This window comes from Vombatus ursinus, unplaced genomic scaffold (assembly GCF_900497805.2).
Source record: "Vombatus ursinus unplaced genomic scaffold, bare-nosed wombat genome assembly UNPS02014841.1, whole genome shotgun sequence".
NCBI lineage: Eukaryota > Metazoa > Chordata > Mammalia > Diprotodontia > Vombatidae > Vombatus > Vombatus ursinus.
Window position 1 is genome coordinate 10,878,958 of NW_020954619.1, and position 27,175 is coordinate 10,906,132.

At 34.7% G+C, this 27,175-nt stretch overlaps 1 protein-coding gene across 2 annotated transcripts in view; it reads right to left on the reverse strand.

Moving 5' to 3' along the window:
* Positions 1-27,175, reverse strand: part of MACROD2 (mono-ADP ribosylhydrolase 2) — a 2,135,263-nt gene that overhangs the window by 1,870,860 nt on the left and 237,228 nt on the right. The window lies entirely within an intron of this gene.

Here is a 27,175-nt window from a genome sequence, read left to right on the forward strand (position 1 = left end):
AGTTCCTTAAAACTTATGAACTTATTTTCTCCTATGAAAAAAATAGCATATACCACAAGATGAAGTTCAGAATAAGCCTTTCAAGGGAGTGTGTGCTAACATGTGCCTTCTTTCCAAGTGGTGACTTTTATTATGTGATTGACCACATCTTCATCTAGGATGAGATGAAGTATGAAAAGTATGAAGACAACTAGCAGTTATAAAGAAAGATGATCACATTCTTTTTCTAAGCTTACAAAAATATTCAAAATCTCTATTGGAAAAAATAAATGTTTATATCCCTGGTAAATTTTCAAAGTTCAAGTCTTTGCCCCCAAGGGCATTAGATAAATTGCATACCAATTACCAAACAATATCTAAATGCTATTGACAAAAACAGGTCTCCAAATTTGGCACTAATGTAGGAAATATAGAAAGGATGAATCTACACTTGAAAATTTATGACCTATACATTTAACAAGAATACATTTGGGAAGCTGAAACAAAAAAAATCACTCCCTTGCTGGATGTTCAACAAAGTCAAAAAATTGTTTTTTGGAAGCACCCACTTGAAACTGCATTAAATCACTGTATTTCAATTTCCCTTTCCTATTTAGAATAACAACAATGCTCTATCTTTCAGGCATGTCTGTTTTTAAAGTATTCCCCTGTGCTATAGGAACTAAAAAATTCTGCTTTACTATCCCTCTGGTTTCAGACTAAAGCGTATTTTGTATCTATACACCAACATGACAGCTTTCATGAAGGCAGAAGCTTAAAAACACTCTAAAGAGAGGTACATATCATGCTCTAAACTAAAACCCTTGAAACTGCAGATATTGCAAGAGCCAAACCACCAATGAATTTACTTCAATAGCAGCTCATTTACCTGCTACTAAAAATTCTATCAACTGCTTTTTTCCTCTCTTATTCAGGGTTCCTACTTAAATAATAGTAGATAGTTTTACTTCAGAGCAGCCTCTAAATTGTAATTGTTAGATTGGGTTGATTTTTTGGGAGAAGGGGGGTTAAAGGAAGTGTTTTTTCTTTGGCCAAATGAATACACAATATTTTGTGTTTATTCGAGAGCTGAGAACCGCCAAGTACTACATGACTAGTCCAACTGAGTAAGCATCTGAATTTCAAAGAATATATCATTCTCATCTACCCAGAATCATAGATATTCAAGGTTGTTAGGGACCTCTAACACTGAGTAAGAATTCCCTTATAAGATCATCCAAAATTGGTCATATAAGGCTTAAAGACCTTCAGTGATACTCATTGCCTTCCAATGAGCCCATTTTAATTTTGGATAGCTCTGTTAGGAAATATCTCCTCTTATTGAGCTTGAGGGAAATAATATCTGTAACGGAAATAGAGATGAATCTAGAGTCAGATATATAGTCTTGGTTCAAACCCTGGCTCTTCCATAGTCACTCCATGGTCTCGGGTAAATCACAACCTCTCTGGGCCTAAGTTTTCTCAATTACAAAATCAGGATGACCTCTGATGTCCTTTCCAGCTCTAAGTCTATATCCCTTGAATAGATAACTTAAAGTCCTCCATCTAATTCATGGGTTGTTGTTTGTTTTGTTTTGTTTTGGGGGTTTTTTTGCGGGGGAGGCAATTAGTGTTAAGTGACTTTCCCAGGGTCACACAGCTATTAGATGTCTGAGGCCTGATTTGAACTCATGTCCTCCTGACTTCATCTACTGCTCCACACCTAGCTGCACCCTTCACCCATATCTAGTTTGATGCAACCTACCTCTCTGCAAATTCCACTTACTATTCCTTAATCACTAAATTAGTATGTACTGAATGTCTACAGTATACATGATATTGTACTTATGTAGAAGACACAAAAAAGAACTATGATAGACAATTCCTGCCATCTCCCAGGATCCTTAGCTTTGTAGGTAGGTATTTAATTTTTATGGTATTGCTATTGTTGCAGAGATGATATATATATCGATAGCAATTTAACCAGAAATAAAAAACAATGCACAAATAGTTAAGTACAAAAAGCAAGTGCTGCCCTAAGGTAGCTAACAGTAAAATAAACTGTTCTTTCTCTCACTACAGAACTCCAGGCAAAGGCTGGCTGGTAACTTGTAGAATATGTTGTAAGGGATATTCAAATTCTTGAGTAGGTTAGGCTAGATGGCTTCTGCAGTTCCTTCCAAATCTGAGATTTTATGATTAGTGTGTCTGGAAAGCTTTGGCTGGTCTGGCATGTGCCTTGTACATTCCACTCAGGGGCTGCTCAAATTCTTAGGAACTTTTTTTTCTTCCATGAAGTCTAAATCTGATTCTTTATTACTTCCACTCAGGGCTCTAAAAGTTTGGTTCTCTGGGGCCAAATCTCAGTCTATGCCCTTACCACTTTCCAAGTTTTTTTTATATAGGTAAAATAAGATTAAAATATTAGGGGAGCTTAAAGAGAAAAGTAAGAAGAAGATAACAAGTAAAATGAAATGTTGTTTGTAAAGCATGTATACATTAAAATACTATAAAAATGCTACCCATCATAAGAGAAACAAGAATTCTAAGAAACACAGAAGTGGACAGGAATGAGCCCTTACTCATTTTACCTTGGTAATTACAGGGATTAAAGTGTGATTTTAAAAGAATAAAATCAGTGCTAGGATTCCACCTGAACACTTGTCTAGATAAATATCAACAATACAAATTCAGGAAAATATGCCAGTTTGCTACTGAGGTCGACTACACTTTTGTCTTCCTGCTAGCAAGCTTCTCCCAAATAATCATTGGTTGTCTTAGGTTTTGCAGGAGATTCTTTATATCCACAGTCATTCCCTGAACACTACCTTGAAAGGCACAAACTCATCCCATTTGTGATCTTCAATAGATTTGAACTCAGCATTTTAGAAATAAAACATTGAGCAATAAAATGTTAGTGGCTGAATTCGCTACAGCACCCTTTTATAGCCCTACTGTGTCTTGTGAGAGCCATGGCATAATGGCATCAAAATGCTGTCTTCTTGAAGTATGTGTTCAAGTTCTGGTGCAGAATTTAAAACATAAAACCTATGAGAGCACTATTAGCTATTGTATAGGGAGAAAGAAATCCTAAGGTTGCTAACCAAATAAGTGCCCAACAAAGCTTTCAAATGGTTTCTTTGCAGTGAACTGACTGGGACATACAGAACAACAGGCATTCATTATAGATTTGTACTTCCTAGCTGCATTTAGAACGAGACATCACAGAAATACAATATTTAGAGGAGTCATATTAAAGAGATTGTGTGCTGGCATTTCTTAAAATGACACCCTTAATTTAAAACAAAAAGGGTGGGAGTTTATGGTTTAGTTATTGATGGTTTTGAACTTCCATACAAAGACTTTGATGGAATGTGAATACAAACGATGAAATCTAACTATTGAATTAAAGCTACCAGTGTTGTTTGATTTTTAATAACTATTCCAAGGATATAAAACAAAATCTCAGTGAAACCTCTTCAGTGGTACTTATATTTAATATCTTTTAGTGACACTTTATAAACATTTAAGCTAATTAATTGAGTCATATTTTGTATTAAGGTCAAACTTTGAAACTTAAAGTTTCATATACACCCAAACCCAGACTTGTCTATGTGTATCTCACTAATTCAATTCAACATTTATTAAGGAACTACCATGTGCAAGACACAGAAAATACAAAGACAAAAATAAAGCAGCCCCTGTCTTCAAGGAGACTACACTCTATTGGGGATAAAACAGGTAGAGCAGCAAGGAACCCCAAAGGAGAGACAGGAGGCAGCTTGTGCTAGGTGAGTCAAACCAACACCACTACCTCCACTAAGACCAGGACTGAGATAGCCTCAGGACCCCAAACCCCAGAGATTAAGGAATGGCAGTCCCTCCACCACCTGCATTAGTCCTCCTAGTTGAGGCCCCATAGCCATCATCCAGGTAAACAACACCTGTAAAGAAGGGGCCAGTCACTCCCACCAGCTGCCAGCTGAAGCAGCAAGCCAGGACTCTGAACCTAAGAGTTTTGGGAATAGAAGTGCCACCATGACCACTGGTACTGCTTCTACTTTGGGTCCTGTAGCCCTCATAGAAGGGAGACAAGCCCACAAGCCCTAGTGGTGGCAGTAACTCCTACGATGATTGATCATGTTTCCAAGCCAGCACACACAGCCATCATCCTGGGAAGCGATCCCCATGGAGATGTGGATTGGCAATTTATTCTGTAAATACTGCAGCCACAGATGTTAAAGATCCAGAAAAATACTTCTTGACAACAAAGTCCTCAATGTTGTCAAATGGTTAAATGTTGGTAATGATATGATTTTACCAGCCAAAATAATATTAAACAAGAAGTATTGCCATCTATTTTGTTGATATATCCTAAGGACCGTGGGACCTTTCAATGGGATAGGCAACAGAAACCTTTTGTATGTGCTGTCTCTTCCATGAGAATGTAATCTTCTTGAGAGTAGGTACTGCTTTGTTCTCTATTTGTATCCCTAGGGCTTAGCACAGGGCTTTGCACAAAATAAGCACTTACTACTGAAAACATTAACATTCTGAGAGTTTAGGTGACTCTCCCATAATCACACATCTGCTGGGTGTCTAAGGGAAGATTTGAATCCAAGGTTACGGGCATCAAGTCAAATATTCTATCCATTATATGGCCAAGCAAATATAACGCAATACTATATAACAAAAAAAAAAAGAGTATACTTTACTACCTTTCCATCAGAGACCTGCATTGATTATGTTACCATAGTAATCTTAGGGAAAATTAGTCTGATAAGAGAAGGAAAGTATAAAAGGTCTTTAACAATTTACTTCAATAGTGTAAGAATGGTTTTAAAAATCCTTCATGGCATTATCCTCAATAATAATGTAAACTTTGCTTGAATGAAAACATTTGTTTTGACCATATCTACTAAGCCAAAATCACAAAACGACTAAAGAAAATAAATATGAATAGAAAATACATTTGAAACTGTATCAGTTCATGCTTGTGGGAATCTTTTTTTTTTTTACTATTGTGAAGGGCAGATCTTAACAACTAGCAACAAGTCCTGGGAAGCTGTAGCCTTTTGCTAAAGAGCAACAGCTGATTGTGTAACCTGGAACATGGCCCTGGAGTTGTATGAATCTAAATTAACATATTGTATTTCTCCTCTCATAAACCACTTAGCTTCAAGACCTTATCTCTGTTTTGTAACTTGTCTTAACAAGACACTTTTATTTCTAGGTTAATCAAGTACTCAACTATCTGAAGATATAAAAATATTGTTAGTATATTTGTGTAGAGAAAACTGAAAAAATAGTCTTATAAAATAATCACCAGAACCTAAAGTATTATCCAAGTGTCAGGCTAAAAGAAAAAGGTTGAAATCAGGGGGTTAGTGTTATTCAACTACAGTAATAGTATTACCCAGAGCATACAGACCAATTCACAAACATGTTAATCCTTCCCCAGCTCCCCAGACAAATTTCACACATTCTTTCCCAATTCTATAGATTTCCTCAGAGTTGAAGATAGAAAGATAGCAGCAGGAGCCATTAAAACTAATTAACACTTCACCTCTTTGTAGGCTTTGCCCTAAGATCTCTTTGGGGTCAAAGAAAAGCCTAGTTCAAATAAAATAACTAATAAAATGGTCTGAAAGGATATTTGCAAATTTCAGAGAAAAGGCAAAATAATGTTGCTACTTATATAAAATGTGCAAGGAGCAAGTTAGTGCTGCTTTGTTCTCAGGAAAAAAACAAAATTACATGTAACTAAATCAATTTAAAGAAACATTCTAAAGAAGAACTTGGACAAATTTTCATAATATAGAAAATTCTAATCAACTTTTATGTTGTAGCAACAACAAAACTATTTAGTCAATCAGTTCACCTCCACCCATTCTGTTTTGTTCCAGACATGGGATGCTGACCTACGTTACTCATAAACATTTTCTGGGGCATGATATTCTATAGCTTCTCCCAGGACTCCTTTCTGTCTTGTGATTCACAAATTTTATGTAGATACATATTTCTGGGTAACTTACACCTTCATTCCACACAATGTTAGAGCAGTAAACCCTCAAAGTGGAATGACAGTCATTATTTACATGTTATGCTTAAGAGACAGTAGCCTTTTCCAGAAAGCCACCATAGCTTTAACTTTCTATTCAAGCACTTTAGAGGCTGATTTTTCAATACTAGAAGATAGAACACCAATGCTGTTATGTCATTTTAGCTGAAAAGTCCTGGAAATGAAGTAAATCTGTTTGAGCTATCAAGCTTATGCCACATCAATGTATCTTATCTTTCCACGTATACATAATTAATCAAGAGGACATAAGAGATTACAGGGTGGCATGGATTAATGCAAGGTTCAAGTATACAGCCACTGGGGGAAGCCAAGCACTATCACAGTACCATGGGAAGTATATCAATTAGACTTACTCCTGAGTAAAAAATGTCTATTGAAGGTGCTAGAAAATGGGGACATGAAGAACAAAGGGAAGGGAAACAATTACTGCTTAAGTACATATTTCTTTCTTTAGGATGAACATAACTAGAAATGCCATACATAAAAATGAAAATATTTTAGCTTCATATGTTCACTCATTATTATGTTTTGGCCCTTTGGAAAACTACAGTCTAAACAAATAGATTATCCTTCACTTTTCCCAATCAAACAGCATGAATTTGAACAGTACGAATTTGCCAGAAAAAGTTAAAGGACAATTAGCCATTTTTTTTCTACCCAGCACATACATGTTCAAACCTGCTACACTCAATTTCTACAATGAACAGACCTGGAAATGCCATCCTGGTAGAAACTCTAATATAAACAACTATGCTAGGAGAACCCTGAGGCACAGACACTAAAGAAACTACCAATGCTCTACCAATTAATGAAGAGGGCACATAAGCTTGTTACAACATGGGACAAAGGTTTTAAAATTGTGCAGTGTAATTAATCACTATCTTTATTAAAAAGTATGATCAAAAATTAAAAATGTAACATGTACTGGGAAGTATACTAAAATAATAGAACATTAGATAGATCTATTACTAGTTCTTTAAGCAGAATACTACCAGCTAGTAAAAAAAATAGGTATTTAAATTATGATCCATTAGGAAAGTAGATCAAAGAAATAGCACTAAGGCAGAATGAAATAAGCATTTGAAATTGGAGTAAAAATATCTAAGTTCAAATTCCAAGTCTGTGACTTCTTAGCTGCATTACCTGGAGAGTAACTTAGCTCTTAGGAACCTCAGTTCCCTTATCTATAAAAAGAGGTCATTATACTAAATGATATCTAAGGTCCTTTACAGCTCTGAATCTAATAATGTCATTTGGAAAATAATATTTAAAATAAAAATTTTAAATGATGCATGACCCTATTACACTTCAATTAGTGTTCATTACCATCATTGTTATGAAACTAAATACTGTATACTTGGATATTAAAAGTATCTGTAAAGCATGGTTTATCTATCAGCAAGGCTATTTCAATGTTTATTTGTTCTTAAGTGTTCTTAACCATCCAGAGAGGAAAAATCAGGCACATGAAAAATGACTATTTTGAATATCATAAGATAGAATTAGGGGGGTGTGTGTGTGTACGACAGACATTGTAAATTACCACGGGGCTCAATGAGTGGGGCTCAAAATGAAACAAGAGAAATGAAACTCCTTTCACATTTCTATACTTTTCCCTGAGGTAAAGGCCCATCTTTTAAATAACAAGACACTATCAATGTTGTCGTATGGCTACATGTCATGAAATACAATTTTCCCATGGAAATTAAAAATCAGTGTCACTCAAATGGCAATGGATAGGTGCATGGCGGGTTTGAACATGCTGCAAGATGTAACAAAAGAGGAACTATGAAGAGAAACTAGATTAAACAATGTCATCAAATTCCAAATTATGTGATTTTAAAAGAAGACTTGTTACATGGTGAGATGAAGGGGTAACTGATCGATAGCTTATGTTCTCCATTAATATCCTCACAATATTAAGAAAAGTTAAGAAAGACATTTGTTTGAGTGCCTATGGCAAACTTGCAGATGGATATTGAAAAAAATCACATGGTAGGGGCAGGAATGAATGAGTTGAGATCAACGTTTTTGAGGAAGGATCCATATCATAGTGATCACATATTCATTTGAATAGCTGAATATTCCCTATAATAGAAATGTCATTTCCTTTTCATTTTTCCCATAAAAATGAAAATATATCTGTGATTCAATGAGTTATTTTGGGAATTGAGTCTTAATTACATCTTTAAAATCAATGAATAATTTCACTGATAGTGATGAATAAACCCTGTCATCTAATTCAAAGTATTCACAGAATTAAAGAAGTTAAGTTGGCCAGGACTTCAAAGGCTACTCAGTCTAAACTAGATTTGAACAAGACCTGATAAGACCCATCTCTAGGCTATATTAAGAAAACATGGTTCATTTTTTATGTGCTCATTCATCTCCCCATTCTGTTTTGGGGGTTTGATTGATTTTAATCTGAATTTAACAAACACTAAATGAAATGGATATTTCCATATATACAATAGAAATGAAAAAGATATACATGAAACATGTTATTGTTCAGTCATTTTCACTCTTGTCCAACTCTTTGTGACCCCACTTGGGGTTTTCTTGGCAAAGATACTGGAGTGGTTTGCCATTCCCTTCTCCAGTTCATTTTACAGATGAGGAAACTGAGGCAAACAGGATTAAGTGACTTGCTCAGGATCACATAGCTAATAACTGTCTGAGGACATATTTGAACTCAGGAAGAAGTGTCTTCCTGACTCCAGGGACAGTATTCCATCCATTGTGACACCTAGTTGCTCCCACATGAAAGTGTAGCTTTTAATCTATATAATTTGCTTTTCTTTTTAGGTATGTAATAATTTCCATTTTTACTTATTCAAATGTATTTAAAGCAGTTATGCTTGTATGAGCTTCTTTCTGATCTTGGTTCTGTTCTGTTCTGTTCTCTGTGTTGAAAAAAAAATGTCTCAAATAATTGGCTTTTCTTTCTCTTTCTTTTTCTTTCCTCTTCTATCCCTATGCTCTATCCTTTTCCCACCTCCATTGGGAAAAAGAAAAAGAAAGACCTTGTAACAAATATATTTAATTCGAACAAAACAAATCCCTACATTGGTTATACCACAAAATACATAGCTCATTCTCATTTTGAGACCATCCCCTCTCTGTCAAGAGGTTAGCAGAATGCATCATTATTAATCCTCTGGAATTGTATGAGGTAATTGCACTGATCAAAGTCTTTCAAAATTGTTCTTCCTTATAAATTTGTTATTGTTTAAATAGATTTGGTTTTGCTTACTTTACTCTGCATCAAAATACATGTCTTGTTAGGTTTCTCATGAACTGTCCATACTGTTTCTTACGACATGATAACATTTCATTACATTCAAGGCGGGGGGTGGGGGGGCGTAGCACTTACTTTCCGGTTCTTTGGTACTACAAAAATAGATAGACAGATAAAGCTGCCATAAGTATTTTTGTACATATGGGTTCTTTAACTCTTTCTTTTCATGTTCAGTTTTTATCATCTTTCCCAGTCTAACAGATATGAGGTAGGAAACTCAGGCTTCCTTTAATTTTAATTTCTCTAGTTGTTAGTGAGTTGAAGCATTTTTCCCTAAATTTGATGATAGCAAAGATTTTTTTTATTTCTTTTGAAAATTGCCTGTTAGATCCTTTGATGTTTTATCTATCAGGGAATGCCTTATTTTTTATAAGTTTGAATCAGTTTCTTTTCGAGATTAGCTAGACAGATGATGGACAGGCCTTACTATGTATCAGAAACTAGGGATACAGAAACTAACTAGCAAGATAATCTTTATTCTCAAAAAGATTATATTCTTATAGAAGAATATGACCCATAAAGGAAGTGGAGATGCAGTGGGGTGGGGAAGGGTACCTACTTCATACTTGAGAAGTAGAGTATTCTGGAGAGTTGAAATATGTATGAGCTGAAATATGGATTCTGAGCTTTTTATCAGAGAAGCTTGCTATAGAGATCTCCCCCACCCCGTTACCATTTTCTCTTCTAATTTTAGCTACATTGGTTTTCATTGAGCAAGAACTTCTACATTTTATATAAAATTCTTTTGTTATACTCTTTAAGGGTTCCTTGGTCACTAAAACTTCTCCCTACACAGATTTGAAGACATTTTTTTCTTTGTTTCTCTAATTGATTTGTCACCCTTGAAATGTGATATAAGTTGATAGTCTATACCTATTTTGTGCCAAACTGCTTTCTATTTCCCCAGAAGTTGCTATGGAAGATTAAGTGTTTACCCCAGAAGCTGTAGTCTTCAAGTTTTATTGAATATTAGACTACTGTGTATTTTCTTCTGCATGTTGTATACTGAATCTGTTCCCTGATCAACCTTGCTACTTTTTAAACAGTACCAAGTCGTTGTGACGATTTAATGCTTTGTAGTACATTTTAAGATCCTGTACTGCTAGGCCACCTTCATTCTCATTTTTTTTTCATTATTTCCCTTGAGATTCTTGACCTTTAGTTCCTCTAGATGAATTTCATTATTATTTTTCTGGCTCTATAAAACAATCCATTGGTTTTGGTATGTCACAGAATAAGTAATATAAATAGTATCATAATTATACTATATAGGCACCTCTTGTACATGAGCAAGCCATATTTCTCCAATTATTTAGATATATCTTTATTCCTGTAAAGTGTTTTGTTATTGCATTTGTGCGTCTTGGTAAACAGACTATCAAGTATTTAATACAGTCTGTTATTATTCTGAATGGATTTTTTTCTTTTTATCTCTTCCTGCAGGGTTTTGTTAAAAACATATATATAGGTATATTTGTTAATAGCATATATATAAATTTGATGACTTGCAGATTTATCTTATATTTAACAACTCTACTGAATTTCTTACTCATTTTAATAAATTTTAGTTAACTCATTAGTGTTCTTTAGATCAGAGGTGTTGAACTTGTGACCTGCTGGACCAGAGTAGCCCTAACCATGTATAACTGGGAAATATTTAACAAAATAAATTAAAATACAGCATGACATGGATAATGTTGATTTGTAGTTTTCTAAGTCCATATGTGGGCAGCTAGGTGGTGTAATGAATTGAGTACTGGGTTTTGAATCAGGAGGACTCATCTTCCTGAATTCAAATCCAGCTTCAGACACTTACTAATTGTGTAACCCTGGGCAAGCCACTTAACACTGTTTGCCTCAGTTCCTCATCTGTAAAATGAGCTGGAGAATGAAATGGCAAACCACTCCGATATCTTTGCTAAGAAATCCCCAAATGGGGTCATGAAGAGACAGACATGACTGAAATAACTCAACAATAGGTCAATATATGGCCATCAGGGATCTGTTTCTATTTGAGTTTAACACCACTGCTCTAGATAAACCATCATATCACACACAACAGTGAGAGTTTTGCTTCCACTTTGACTATGTTTATTCCTTTGATTTGTTTTCTTATCTTACTGCAATAGCTAAAATTTATGTCATTTTGTTAAGTAGTGCTAGTAATAAAGGTAACCCTAACTTTACCATTGCTCTTCTTGGAAATGTCTCCAAACTTTGTGCATTACATGTAATATTTGCTCTCTTTGATACATATTACTTACATGTTAAGAAAAAGTCTATTCCTCTGTTTTCTAGTGTTTTTTTAGAGAAATAAGTATTATATTTTGTCAAAGGCATTTTCAGCATTTCTTAAGATAATTATGTGGCTTTTTACTATCCTATTATCCTTTTTAATATAATCTATTGTGCTCATTTTTCATATTAATATATTTTATGTTTGTGGTCTTCCTTATATTCAACTAACTGCATTTCTGATAGAAAAGTGATGTTCAAAATATTTTTAATATGTTTTTATGATATATTTGCTAATATTTTATTTAACATTTTTGCATCAATGTTCATTGGACATTATCAGTTCATATAATTTGTTTCCTCTGCTTTGTCTCTCCTTGGTTTAGGTATCAAGATTATATTTGTATGATGGAAAGGGTTCTTTTCCTATTTTTGAAGCTAATTTAAGTAAAACTGATATTAATTTTTCTTTGAATGTTTCATAAAATTCACTTTTAAATCAATCTATTCCTAGAATTGGTTTGCTTTTTTTTAATACTAAATTTGGGAGTTCATTTATGGCTTGTTCTATTTCTTTTTCTGAAACTGGGTTAGCTAAATAATCCAATTCTTCTGTGAATTGGGATATTGATATTTTTATTTTTATAAATATTCACCCACTTCATCTAAGGTACTGGTTTTCTTAGCATGTAATTGAGGAAAATAATTTCTCTTAATTTCCTTTCAATTATTGTGAATTATCTTTTTGCATTTTAAAATATGAACAATTTAGTTTTCCCCTTTGTTTTTAAAAAATCATGCTAGCTATCTGTTTATCTGTTTTGTCTTTTTAAGCCAGTTACTGATTTTATTTATTAATTCCATGGGTTGTATTTTTTAAAGTAGTTTTTGTTTTGTTTTGTTTCCATTATATTGATCTTTTCTTTGATTTTCAAAATTTCTACTTTGGCATTTAGTTAGCTTTTTATTTGTTAACATTCTAGTTTTTTTTTAATTGTATGACCATTTCATTAATTTGTTCTTTTTGTTGTTTTTGATGAAAGCATTGAAACAAATTTTGCCATAAGGACTACATTAGCTGCACCTTGTAAATTCTGTTATCTTATCTTATTGTTATTTACTTTCACGAAATTTCCTATTATTTCTAAGATTTGTTTTTGACACCATGATTCCTTATTACTAAATTATTTTCTCAATTTAATTTTAATATTTTTCTCAAAGATGTTTTATTGAATATAATTTTTATTACATTGTGGTCAGTAAAGGATGTTTGGTATTTGTGCCTTAAGCATTGTGAGGTTTTATATCACAGTACATGGACAATTTTTGTAAAGATGCCATGTAGGGGTGAAAATTGGCACATTTATCATCTCTAAATTCTTTTCTGTATCTCTAAGTTCTATTCAGGTACTTAACTTCATTCTTCCTTATTTTTGCTTATATTTCTCTAAGTCTGAAAAGGCCACAATGAGGTCCCACACTATTATAATTTCATTGTTTATTACTCTGTACAATGTGATTAATTTTTCCCATAAGTATTTAGATGCTGTGCTATTCAGTACATACATATGAATTACTGATATTGATATATTATCAAAGTACCTTTAAGCCTAATGTAGTTTCCCTGCTTATGTCTTCTTATTGTATCTATTTTTACTATAGCCTTGTCTAAAAGCATGATGGCTACCTGTATTTTTGTTGAGTTTTTTTTTTTTGTTAGTCTACCTAAAGCATAGATATCTTCTGCACCAGTCACTCATTATAATGCTTTGTGAATCTTTATTTTGAAACTGTGTTCTCTGTAAATAACATATTGTGGAACTCTGCTTTCTAATCTATTCTACTATCTTCTTTTGTTTGATGAGTAAGGTCCTTCCATTCACATTCATTGTTATGGTTAATTGTGTATTCCCATTCATCTTGTCCTCCAATAGATTTTTTTACTCTCTCTTTGCTCACACATGTCCCTTTATGAATAAGAATGTTGTAAAAACAAAAAAAAAAGGAAGTTATCTAATACTTGTCATCTCTAAATGACACAATCTGTTTCACCCCATTGCCACTCTTCTCTTCTGTTTATCTCATTCCTGAGCACAGGCATAGTTATTTCTTTCTTCCCTAACAATCTCCACCCACCCCCTTTGACTTCTTCCTTTGGGCTTTGGAGTTTATTTCCTTATGGCTACTCCCTTATCTATCCTGCCCTTCCTCTTAAAACTCCTTCTCCCTGTCTTCATCTATTTGCCTGTTGAGTTTAATGTATTTCTACACCACTCTCTTTGTGTTTGTGTATGTATAAATGTGTGTGTGTGTGTGTGTTCAACCTTCCTTTACCTAGTTCAAATGAAAGTGAGGTTCCCTAATCCCTGCCTCCATGTTGATATTTTTTCATAATATATACCCTTAATAAATGCCTTTATTCATTCATTCTTCATCTCTTTGTTGCTGTTCAGTCATTCAGTCATTCCTGACTCTTTCTGACCCCATGAACCATAGCACACCAGGCCCTTTTATCCTCTACTATCTCTCAAAGTCTGTCCAAGTTCATGTTTGTTGTTTCCATGACACTATCTATCCATCTCATCCTCTGCCATCCTCTATTCCTTTTGCCTTCAATCGTTCTCAACATCAGGGTCCTTTCCAATGAATCCCTTCTCATTATGTGGCCAAAGTATTTAAGCTTCAGCTTCAGCATTTGAACTTCCAGTGAATAGCCTGAATTTATTTATTTAACTACTGACTGATTTGATTTCCTTGCTATCCAAAGGACTCTAACAAATCTTCTCCAGCACCAAAATTTGAAAGCATTGATTTTGTAGAACTCAGCTTTCCTCATAGTCTAACTCTCACAGCTACGTGCCTCTATTATGTGAGATGACAAGTTCTCTTCCTCCTTTTTTCTCATCAGTACAGTAACACTATCATTTCCATTTTTACCTTCTCCTAAGATCATTAAAACAGAACAAAACCACCCTACAACCTCTTATTTAACTTTTTTGTGACCTTTAAAGACATTAGGGTTTTGAGAGGACACAGATTTCTTCTCCCTCTATAAGCAAGTATACAATTCATCTTCACATAGTACCTTCAAATTTATATATATATATAATATGTATATATAATATATACATATGTATATATCTATATATACTTTTCTATGTTTCTATTGTCTCTTGGAATTTCATTTCAAAGTGTCTGCTTAGGGCGCTCTTCATCACAAATGTCTGAAAATCCTCTATTTCATTAAAGGTCCATTTTTCCTACAGGATTTTGCTCAGTTTTGATAAATAGGATATTCTTGGTTGTAAGCCTTTATCTTTTGCCTTTTGAAATACTGTCTTCCAAGCCTTCATCCTGTAGAGACAACTACAAAGTTTTGTACAATTCAGACGGTGGAATTTTTAGTATTTGAACTTGTTCTTTTTGGCTGCTTGTATCATTTTTTTTGGCAAGAAGCTAGATATTTGGGGTATGGCATTCTTGGGAGTTTTGTTTTGGGGTCTCCTTTCAAAAGGTTTCAGTGAATTATTTCTATTTTTATTTTGTATTCTGGTTCTAAGAGATCTGGATAATTTTCATTTCTCATTACTTGAATATGCTTTTTTTGTCATGATTTTCAGATAGATCAATGATTGTTAGATTATCTGTGCTTAACCAGTTTTCTATATCATGCTGATCTGGCACTGACTACTGTTTAAAATAAGTTCTCTGAGTTGCCATCTTCATCTGTGCCTTACCTGCTAATAGTGAAGGTTCTCTACCACTCTGTTCTGTCTTCTTCCTCTACAGGATTCTACTTGGTAATCTTATCAGCTCCCATGTTTCCATTATCATCTCTATGCAAATGCATCTTAGATCTACTTGTCCATCTTTAACCTCTCACCTGACCTCCAGTCTCACATCTCCAACTGAGATGTGAACTGGATGGCCTAAAGAAATCTTAAATTCAATATGTCTACAACTAAACTCCTCTCCAAAAAACCAAACAAACAAACAAACAAAAAAAAAAACACCTCCCCTCTTCCTAACTTCTCAATGACTTTGGATGGTACTACAATCCCACGAGTCACCCAGGTTCAAAAACTAGGTATCATCCTTGACTCTTCATTCTCTCAACCCTCACATCAGTAGTGAAGTCCTGTCATTCCTCCCTTCATAAAATCTCTTACATATTTTCTCTTCTCTCTTTTGACACTGCAACTACCCTGGTTTAGGCACTCACTACCTCATGCCTGGACTATTGGAATAGCCTTTTGGCTTGTCTCCCTGACTAAATTCTCTCTCTATTCCAATCAGCTATAAAACTGATCTAACTCCATTCAATAAATTCCAGTGGCTCTCTATTATCTCCAGGAATTAATATAAAATCCTCTAGTTGGTCCTTAAAAATTCCACCTTCTGCAAGAAACCTTTTGCAGTGCTTTCTCTCTGACCACTCCCCCCAATTTAGCATGTATACCTCTTGTTTTTACATAGTGGTTTGCATGTTGTCTACCACATTAGGTATGCTCCTTGAGAGTCAGGACTGTTTTATTTTTTATTTCTTCATATCCTCAGGATTTGGCGCAGTCCCTAGCATATAGAAAGTGCTTAACAAATGCTAGTTGAGTAACTTACTGCTATAAGGTCAAGTTGTTTAGCACTTTTCCTTCCACCTACCATATCTTGTCTCTGTTCAGTGCTTTTGCAGAGTTCTGCAAGACTTCTTGTGCTCTCCTGGATCAGCTAGAGCATAGCATAGCTGGTTCTCTTTGGTTTTCTTTATCAATATTCCATCTGGTATATTTTTAGAGGTTTACTAGAGCTCTGGGATTCTGTAGGTCCTAAAACACTATGATTTTCACATAGTTCCTCTGTTTCCTCTATTCTGTACCATATAACCCCTTGGCATCATCTTCCATTCTCTCCTTCACTCCAAATTCTAATGAAAATGTGACCTTTCTCCTCATCAAGGTCTATCTCTCCACCTGTGTCTTTCTCCTCCCTTCTCCTTTGGTGACTTCTTCTATTATTCCCTTTCTCTCTATTCTTCAATCTCTCATTATGAACTGGCTCATTCCTAGCTGCCTACAAACACACTCAGGTATTGCTCATACTGTAAAAACCTACCATTGAGCCCACTATCCCTCAAATTATCTTCATCTATCTCTTTTCCCCTTTATTTATAGTCAAATGCATACACTCCTTGTTTCCACTTCTTTTCCTCCTTAGTCATTCCAATCTAATCTCTGACTTCATCACTCAACCAAAATTGCTCTCACTCAGGGTAGGAATGATTTCTTAATTTTCTAAATCTTATGATTTTTTTCTCAGTCTCCATTATTCTTAACCCCTCTGGAGCACTCGACCTCTCATTCTGGATACTCTTTCTTCCCTAGTTTTTGTGACACTGTTCCATCTTGATTCTTCTCCTATTTGTCTGACAAACCTTGATCAGACTTTGCTGGATCATCATGCATGCACTGCCCCCTAACTGCAATTGTACTTCAACTCCTATTGTCTCCCTACACTTTCACCTTGAGTTATGACTTCAATTTCCAAGGGCTTAATTATCATCTCTAGACAGGTGGCCTAGTTCTAATACTTCTCTTGAATTCCAGTACTTCATCAACACATGATCACTGGACATTTCAACCAGACCTCCCACAGGCATTTTATACTCAACATACACAAAATAAATCTCTTTTATCTTTCCTCCAAATAAGACAATCTCTATTCCTAACTTTCCTGTTTCTGTCAAGATACTACCATTTTTTCAAGACACTTAGGTTTACAACTTCAGTGTCATTTTTGACTCTTCACTCTCACTCAATCCTCCCACATTGAATCAGTTTGTCAAGGCTAGTCAATTGTACCTTCAAATATCTTGAATCCAACTCTTCTTCTATACTTATAAGGCTATCACTCTAGTTCTGGTTCTCATCGATTCACACCTAGATTATTGCAATAGCCTTATAATTGGTCTCCCTGAAATCTCTTCCTCTCTAAGGATATAGCAAATAGATGCTAAACAGGTATTACTAAAGAATAGGTCTCACAAATTCATGCCACTGTTCAAGAAGCTTTGATGGCTCCTAATGCAAACTCCTTTGGTATTTAAAACTTCATAATTATGTTCCAGGTTATGGCCCCTTAAAACACAAAGAAATGCCTCATAACCATCATATTCTTCCATCAACCTAGGTATATGTAAGAATGTACTTCAGGCTTGAAAGGGGAAATATTCAGTACCAACTGTTTTATTATTTTATTTACTACTACTTACAATATTTGTTGTTGTTCAGTAATTTGTTTTAGTCCTATCCAACTCCTCATAACCCCATTTGTGGTTTTTTTGGCAAAGATACTGGAATAGTTTGCCATTTCCCTCTCCAACTAATTTTATAGATAAGGAAACTAAGACAAATAGAGTCAATGACTTGCCCAGGGTCACACAGCTAGAAAGTGTCTGAGGCTGGATTTGAATTCAGGAAGATGAGTCTTCCTGAATTCAAAGCCCAGTACTCTATCCATTGAACCACCTAGCTGCTCACATATTGACTTTAAAAAACTACAAATCAACATTGTCCATGTCATGCTGTATTTCAATCTATTTTGTTAAACATTTCCCAATCACACAGCCAGTACATGTCTGAGGTCAGATTTGAACTCACAAAGATGAGGCTTCCTGACTCCAGGCCTGGCACTCTATCCACGACACCACCTCACGGTCCATTTATAATATACCACCTTAGTAAATATCATTTTCTAAGTGAAAATTAGCTCCACCTGATAATTGATAGGGAACATGTAGTGGAAGCTCCTAAATGACAGCACTAGAAACCCCAGACATGCTTAAGGTCATCTCCAGAACCTTGAGGGTAGTATTGGTCTGTTTGCATACAGGGAATTTAACTTACTAATCTAATTGGAATGAAAAGAATGAGCCCAGAAGGGATTCTATAATTTTTTTCTTTCTCATTCTATTCCTCCCCACCCCAACCTCTTTTCCTAACTCTGTATACCCTTTCTCTTTTTTCTTCTTTCTTTCTTGCCTTCCCTTTTGTCCTTATCCTCTATCCCTTATACCTATGGTGGATTCAGGAAAAGATAGTTCTAGAACACTGAAGTTTGGTTATTTAGAAGAGATCTATGAAAATTCCCCATACTGGTAAATATAGTATTCTCTTCTAAAGCTAAATCACAATTTAATGTGTAAAGGGATAGGGCTTTCATGAAATTTTCTTAGTTATCTCCTGAGCCCTGTTCAAATTTTCATGAATACAATTCTGACATAAGAAGTCCAAATTCTATGACTTAATACCATTTGAGCAGAAAGTATAAAACTAAAGGGCAGGAAACTTACTCTAGGGAAGATAGGAAGGTAGAAAATGAGGGAGGGAGAGAAAAAGAGGGGGATGAAAGGGCCCCTTCATCAAAAAGTAACTATCAAAGTTATTTTACTACAATGATCCAGATAACTTCAGAAGATGTAAACCATTTTAATCCAGGACTTTTAACTACTTAAATTCCATCTTCCGTTGCACATTGCCAGAATCTAGCTGATATGTTCTTCAAAGACTCAAAGCAACAGAATTCAGCAGTGGCTTGAGTTAGACAGGACTCTTCTGAGGTTTTCCAACTGACAGCTGTTTGTTTTGGGCTTATGTAGTACCGAAACAACTCAGGAGGTGAATAATGTAGCCAGCACCATGTTCCAGTCCAGGCATTTTTATTGCAGTGATTTTAGCTCTGGGCAAGCTGCTGTAATCAGCACATTTTTGACAGGAAATTCACTATGTATTTTTTTCTTAAACTGTATGCAGCACTTAGACTACTTCTGAGTAAGATGCATGGAATGACTCTAATCAACACATTGTGGTTATAACAGCTAGACTTAACATTAACCATTTTTATGCCTTAATTGTCAAAACTGTTTGCTTTTCAGACAAATTCAATCAACTTTAATGTTCAAAGTAAAATCACCCAAACCAGCTTATCATCCCACAAGGCAAACAATCTATATCCTTCTACCACTGACTACTTCCCTTGAGATTAAAAAGACTGTTGAAAAGAAGGACATGGCTGAAGTCACATAGACCAGATGAAGTAAAATAGGCATTCCTCAAACCTGGGATGGGGGTAGGAGAAGAGAAAGAAGTTTTCAATTTTACCAATATTGAAAATTCCAAATATAAAAACTTCAATATATTTAAATCCTATTGTTATTCTTATTTTTTTGTCTGAGAAAGGAATAGAGGTGGCTCAGTAATAGAGTAGGAGGAGTAGAAGTGTCCCAGACTCCTCCATCAGACCAAAGTTTCCCTGAAAGCTGGTAGAAAGGAATATTTTTCCTTCTCTCATCTCCCTGAATTACATGAGTAGGGTCCTGTGGACAACATATTTGGGGAAGTTCAAAGTTCCTTGCTATCTCCCATAATAATTACAGATATTGTGCTGAACTATCCAGCCTCCATTCCTGGTGACAGCTCTTTTTCATCTGGTTTGCACTGGCCACACTTGCTGCTACAGCAGTTCAACTACTAAGTGACTATTTGGATTCACACTTCATATGTTCTTACACTAACACAAAAATCACAAGGGAAGAGGAGGCGAGGCAGGGACAGGTCAGAGAAGGACTATACTCTTTCTCTCCAATTGGGTGCTGGTCCTTGGCAAAGCTGTGTGAATCAAGTTCTGAATTAATTTATGAAAATTAATGTGTTCTCTCTCCTCAGTGGCATTGACATTTAAAAAATAAGCTGGAGAAGATAATACTGAAACCAAAAAAATGAGCAAAAAAGAGCCTTCATTTTAGGCTGAATGGCAGGCCCAATGAGGAAGATTTTTTGGCAGACACAGTATAGGGTTGAACTGTGCAGCCTCTATCCCTAGTGATGGCTTTTCTTCCACCTAGCCTATGCTGGCCACATCTGCTGCTATACAGATTGGAACAAGATATTTTTTTAAAAGTGACTACTATTATAATTTTATTAAAATACACAGCACATAGGTTGGACTTCCTATGGAACATTTAAGGGAAGGCATGGACTAAAATCTCACAGGATGAGAAGGCAAATGGGTTGATATGTACTGTTCTAGGGAGTAACCACATTAATCATAGAACTAATGAAGTATTAGAAAAGTATGTATTATTTTTGCACATATGAATAATTTAGCTTCATAAAATGCATATTAAAATTTAAAATTATCAGGACTTGGTTCCTCTTGCACCATAAGATATGCCATAATTCTATGTAATAACTTGTTATACACAAATGTGACCTGACATGAAAGCTACTTATCAGTGAGCCTACCTTATGGGAAGTAGCACATTTATATAATCCTTCTAAGTTAAAATTGCTATATGGACTCTAAACAGCCCTCTCAAAGGAAGAGAATTTATTAGGGCTAATACTAATAGCTTACATATATGATCTTTAATGTTTCCAAAACTTTAATACATTATCTCATTTGATCTTCACAAGAACTCTATGAAGAATGTACTATTATATACATTTTGCCTGTGAAGAAACTGAGTTGCAGAGAAGTTAGGTGACTTGCCAGGATCACAAAAGTAGTAAATATCTAAGGCAGGATTCAACTCCAGGTTTTTTCAATTCATAGGTTAGCATTCTATCCACTAGGCCACATTGCCTCTCAGTAGGGATTAAAATCTGTGTAATATTCTACATGGCATCAAATCAGCCTCTTAAATTCCCCCCCCAAACAGTTGCAGATGACATATAATGACTATAAAATATCAAATGAGAAAATATTTGTAAAGCATAAATAAAGCACATAATAGCATAGTGCCTGGCACTTAGTAGGTATCATACAAATGTTTACTCCCTTCCATTCCCCGTTGTCCCATTTTCCCCTAAAATATGAACTATATTGGTTAATGACACCTTGTATAACATCTTAACAACAGATTTCCATTAACAAGGGGTGAAAGGAAGAGGTATTTTTTAAAAGACATTTATTTGTTCTTTTAAAATCAAGACTATTAAAAAAATACATACTTTAACAAAATTATAAATGGTTGGGTTTCATCCTCCTCCAGAGAAATACACAGAGTTCTTAGTTGTCCACAAGCTCAATTTGAGGCAAAAATATAACTTTAGTCATTGAAAAAAAATATCTGATTATTTGTCTTTTATTGTAGACCTGTGGGTGCATAGGTATACTGAACTCTCAATAAGGAAGCTCCCCACAATGTTACAAATGGTTGAGTCATTTGTGACTTATCAATGAACAAACATTTATTAAGTATCTACTATTTGCCCGGTACTATACTAGTTTCTGGGGGATACAAATAATAAGAATAAAACAGTCTTTATTCTCAGAATTTTCATTCTAATCAGGGACAAAAGAATTACAATATAAATATATGCAGCATAAATATAAAGAGATTGAGTACAAATATATCAGTAGTTAAAAACAAGGTAGTTTGGGAGTGAGGGCATTAGCCATATGGAAGATCAGGAAAAGCTTCATATGCTTGAATTGAGTCTTGAGGGGAACAAAGAGATTCTCTGAGGTAGAGGTGAGAAAGAAGTACATTTTGGACATGGGAGGTGGCAGGTATAAAGGCATTGAGACTGGAAATGAAGTAAAGCTAGAAGGAACATTGACATGTCCCCTGGCCTTTTCTTCAGACAAAATAATGTTAGAATATCTACGAGAAAATTATTTTTAACCTTCATTTGAAAATTGTTATGTTCTGTTTGTTTCAAAATATAAGTTCTGAGAAACAAGACATTAACCCTTTAAGGAAAAAAAGGTGTTTTTCTTTTTCATTTTTGTGTAGTGAGCTGGAAGCCTACAAAGCTCAATAAAGAAATTAAATTGATGGTGATTACACATCAGACAAGAAGAATTGGGAGTGAACTGGAAGACTTCTCCACTCCTCAAAGAGAAGACAGATAGAAGAAAACTTGACCTTCAAAAATACTATTTTTTTACGTGGGGTGAGAGAGAGAGAGGTAGGGATTCTGGGGAAAACTATAATAACGTAAAAAACAAAAGATCTCAATTAAAATGTATTTTTAAAACTTTAAAGTACTATAAAAATGTTAGCTATTATCATTACTATTTATATTACATTGGCTGAGTGGGGGAGGTGGAGAAGGATGTGCTCAAAAATCTCAGGGGTATAAAAAGCAACTTAGGTGGTACAATGGATAGAGCACCCGTCCTGCTGTCAGAGAAACCTAAGTTCAAATCTAACCTCAGACCCTTACTAGCTGTGTGACCCTGGACAAGTCACTTAACCTCTGTTTATCTCAGTTTCTTCAGCTGTAAGATGGGGTAATAACAGCACCACTTAGCAGGTTTGTTGTGAGGATTAAATGAGATAATAATTGTCATGCACTTAGCAGAGTGACTGGCACATATTAAGTGCTATATAAATGTTAGCCATCATTTCTATTGGGTCAGCTAGGTGGTGCAGTGGAAAGACTACTGAACCTAGAGACAGGAAGACATCATCTTCTTAAGTTCAAATCTGGGCTCAGACACTTAAATAGCTGTGAAATCCTGGGCAAAGCACTTAACCCTGTTTGCCTCAGTTTCCTCATCTGGAAGAAAATGAAATGGAGAAGGAAATGGTAAACCATTCCAGTATGTTTATCAAGAAAATTCCAAATGAAGAGTTGGACATAACTGAAAAAAATGACTAATTCATTTCTATTATTATTATTATTATTATATAATCATTGAATAAACCATGAGAAACTGCTATATAATTAATACTTCCTTTATTGGTTATCACAAAGTCTCTGACTTAGTTTTATATACATAACTTTTTCAGGTACTGTATATACTATCTATATTATATGTAATAGACCCAAGCATATTGTGAACTCTAATTTGATATCCAAATGGAAAATGATTCTCTCTTTAAAATATACCACTAACACAATAATGTCAAGAACAAATGATATTTAATGAAATAGTTTGAGGTCTATAAATTCCATCTAGCCTAGAAGCCATTACCATGTCTTCTAAATAGAACTAAGTATGACTTCCAGATTAAAGAGAGTGCTGAAACAAAATCTGATATTCATGGAACAATTTGGTTTAATGTTAACACGCGCACACACACACACACACACACACACACACACACACTAAAGGCCTTTTCCATCTTACCCTTCAAGAGGCTATCACTTGGATTCACTGAGTCAAAATTTCTTAATATATGCCAAGGAAAGATAGGGGTTACAAGTCTGGAGCATGAGTATGGGAGTCAAATTGAACCGACAGGTGAAGGCAATATTTATAAATACTTTTTTTTTTTATTTTTCCAGGCAAGATACATTGATTGTAAAACCCAAGGAGAAATCTATGACTGTATAAGTCAAGAGACTTAATGGCATCTTGAAATCAAAGTTCAATTGAAAAAGCAAATTTAAAACAATTAACACTAATACAATATCATTTTAACATGTACTTTGAGAATTGTCATATGTACCATAATGCATTTGGAAAGTATCTTAACAAAAATATGTATAATATTAATGAAATTATGACCTTATCCCCCTTTGATAGACATGAAAAAATTAACATTTCCTCATCAAAAAGGAGGAAGAGGACTGAGGGATATTCTCAAAGCACACAATAAATGCTAACAACCTTTCAGAAATAATTTTCAAACAAGAAGACATCATTTCACCCACCATTGTGAAATCCATGAATTTTACATACATACATACCACTGGATTTATTTAACATAACTGAAACCAGTTTATTCACCCCCACCTAACTTGGAATTCATAAAATGCCTACGATCCATGAGTGGAATCAAAAGGCCTGCAACAAGCCATACACACATGAACTCAATTAACAATATGTTGACAAATGAACAAGTGACTGAGTCATAATTTATTTATGGAAGTAGAGAGGTTTATGATAGCAATTCAAAACCTGGTCATCACCACCAGTAATTATAGATGAGGTATCTTTACGCAGTCCAGAATTACTGATTAAAGCAAATTATGCAAAGCCATGGTAAAAAGCTGTGTAATACAGCACTAAAGGCTACAAAATTTTAGCACCTACTGAATACTTAGGCAAGGTGGCTAGAAATACACAACAGAAGCTCAATATCTTTCATAAGCAACAGAAAACAAATCCAAGTCCTATAAACAACAGACATCAAATCATCCTTGAGAATTCAATAAACAAACTGTACTAGGATCAGATTATTATCATAAGTACTGCCCATATTTACCTGTATATAACATTGATTAATAAAATTTTAAGAGTGGAATGTTAATAGATATATTCAAGTTATGTGGAATGAAAAGCTTTCAAAATATAAAGATGTGGCAGAAGAAATCAAAATCATGTGGAAACAGGATGAGGTACCTATCCTCTCCCTCATTCTGTCTGCTTAGTAGAGTTGTCCCAAAGATGCTTTCAGTGAGCCTAAAGAAGGTTAGTTTACATTGTAATATTACTGTTCAATTATAAAAAAACAATTATTTTATATTCTTCAGCACAATTCCACAGAACGTTAAATATAAAAGAATAATAAATTAATATCATGTCCCAGAACTTCTTCTATCTAAATTCCATCTAAAATATCAGAAAGAGATTAATAGAATTATATTATTTAACATTTATATAGCCCTTTAAGGCTTACAAAGTACATTACATCCATCATGTTATTTAATCCCCATAAAACAACTGTGAGGAAGGCATTGTATTCTTTTTAGCAAGGGTAAGTAGCATAAATATACAGGATGTATGTGTCTGAAGTAAGAGTTAAAAAACAGTTTTCTCCAGACTCAAGTGCAGCATTCTTCATACTAAGATGAGTCTCCCCATTTTACTTATCGTGTTACATTTCTGCCTTCACCATAAATATGAATCAGAGGAGATAAAAAGTAACATCAAAAAGTTTCAGAATAAGGCATCATAATGTGCATATCATTGTGCTCTTGGCATCATTAATTGATGCCCAATAAACATCAATGGACATGGAATAAATCAGAGTCATTTACCCAATTTTATATTACACTTTTGAAATTGTGTAGATGCAAAGAAGAAAGTTGGGGAAAAGAGGAAACAATATCCACAGCAAGAATCTACTAAAAACTCTTAGAGAGAAAGTATGGATGTTAGAGAAAACTTGTATAAAGAAACTACCTATTTCATAGTCTGTGTGAATTGCAAATAGCAAAGTAATGTCAAAAACATCATCCTTCACCATAATCCTATCGACATATCCTATATACATTCACAGAAAAAAAAAGACTAAAAACTTGAATTCCAACAAAGTTAAAAGGGACAAAGCTACTACTCCTATGAGAACAAGAAAATCAAAAGAACACACAGATTTCACAATGTTTACCCAAAGAAGATTTAAATTAAAATAAAGTTCAGATTTTGCAAGTGTATGTATTGATTTCTGGAAACTTATGCTAGGTACATTAAAAGAATAATATGACTGGGTCAGAGAAAGAAAATATACCAGATCAATACTTAAAAATGTTTCAAAAAGTCAAAATTTAGTTGGGGGTGTATGGTTCGTGGGGCAAGAGGTAGGGTGAAATAACACAATTTTTCCAATTTAAATCATGGGGAAAATAATATATATAATGTGTACATGTATGTTTGTGAAATATAAATGTGTACATTATATATTTTTAACTGAAGTTGAAGTCAGCAGTTTATAAAGTCTGATATTTGTTCTTGAGAAGAAAAAAGAATGAAGCAACAATTCCCACTCAATTCAAAGTGTCTCTCTACTTTGGAGAAGTACATTTCTTTCTTGATCTTTGCCTCACTTAATGGCACAAAGCTATCAAAGGAGTCCCCTAACACTTGGGGATCCTATAAACCTAAGCTAGGAGGTTTATAGTCTTACAGCCTATAAGGCAATAAACCTGTAAACTCCTTCCTGCCCACTTCAGACAGTTCTTTGTAACACATATCAACAAATTCAACCTGCAGAAAACACTTGGTTCTGCAATCATTTCCTTTTAAGCGGAGCATGTGTCTGCCCCCCAAATCTGTGTTTAATTAAGGCTAAGGGCTTAATCAATGCCTTCTCCCAGAAGCTTCCTATTCCTTCTGGCTAAATAGATGTTGCAGCCATAGTTACATTTTTGTTTCAAGAATTTATTGCCATAATGGTGGTACAACCTCAACTTTCACAAAGTCTCTCTGCCAAACTCATTACTCTAGCCTTCTGAGAAAACTCTCCTAGGCCTTTGTTTCAATGGGTTCCTATAAGGTAAGACAAAGCGTAGGATATGTAAACACCATAAGGATACTGAAACTTAGCAAAAGTTAGATTCAAAGTCTAGGCTTACTGAGTTTTCCAGGATCCTAGACATGCTAGTCTAGTACATGAGGTAAGACTCATTTCTACCCTTACTGACTGAATTCTACCTAAGTATTTATTAAATATCTACTATGTGCCAGGCATTGTGCTAAAACCCAGTGATACAAAGAAAAGGAAGGGGGTGGGGCAGGAGTAGCCCCCATCCTCAAAGAACTCACAGTCTACTGGAAGAGATAACATGCAAATACATGTGTACAAACAAGATATATAATGGACAAACTGGAGGATATCAACAGAGGAAAGA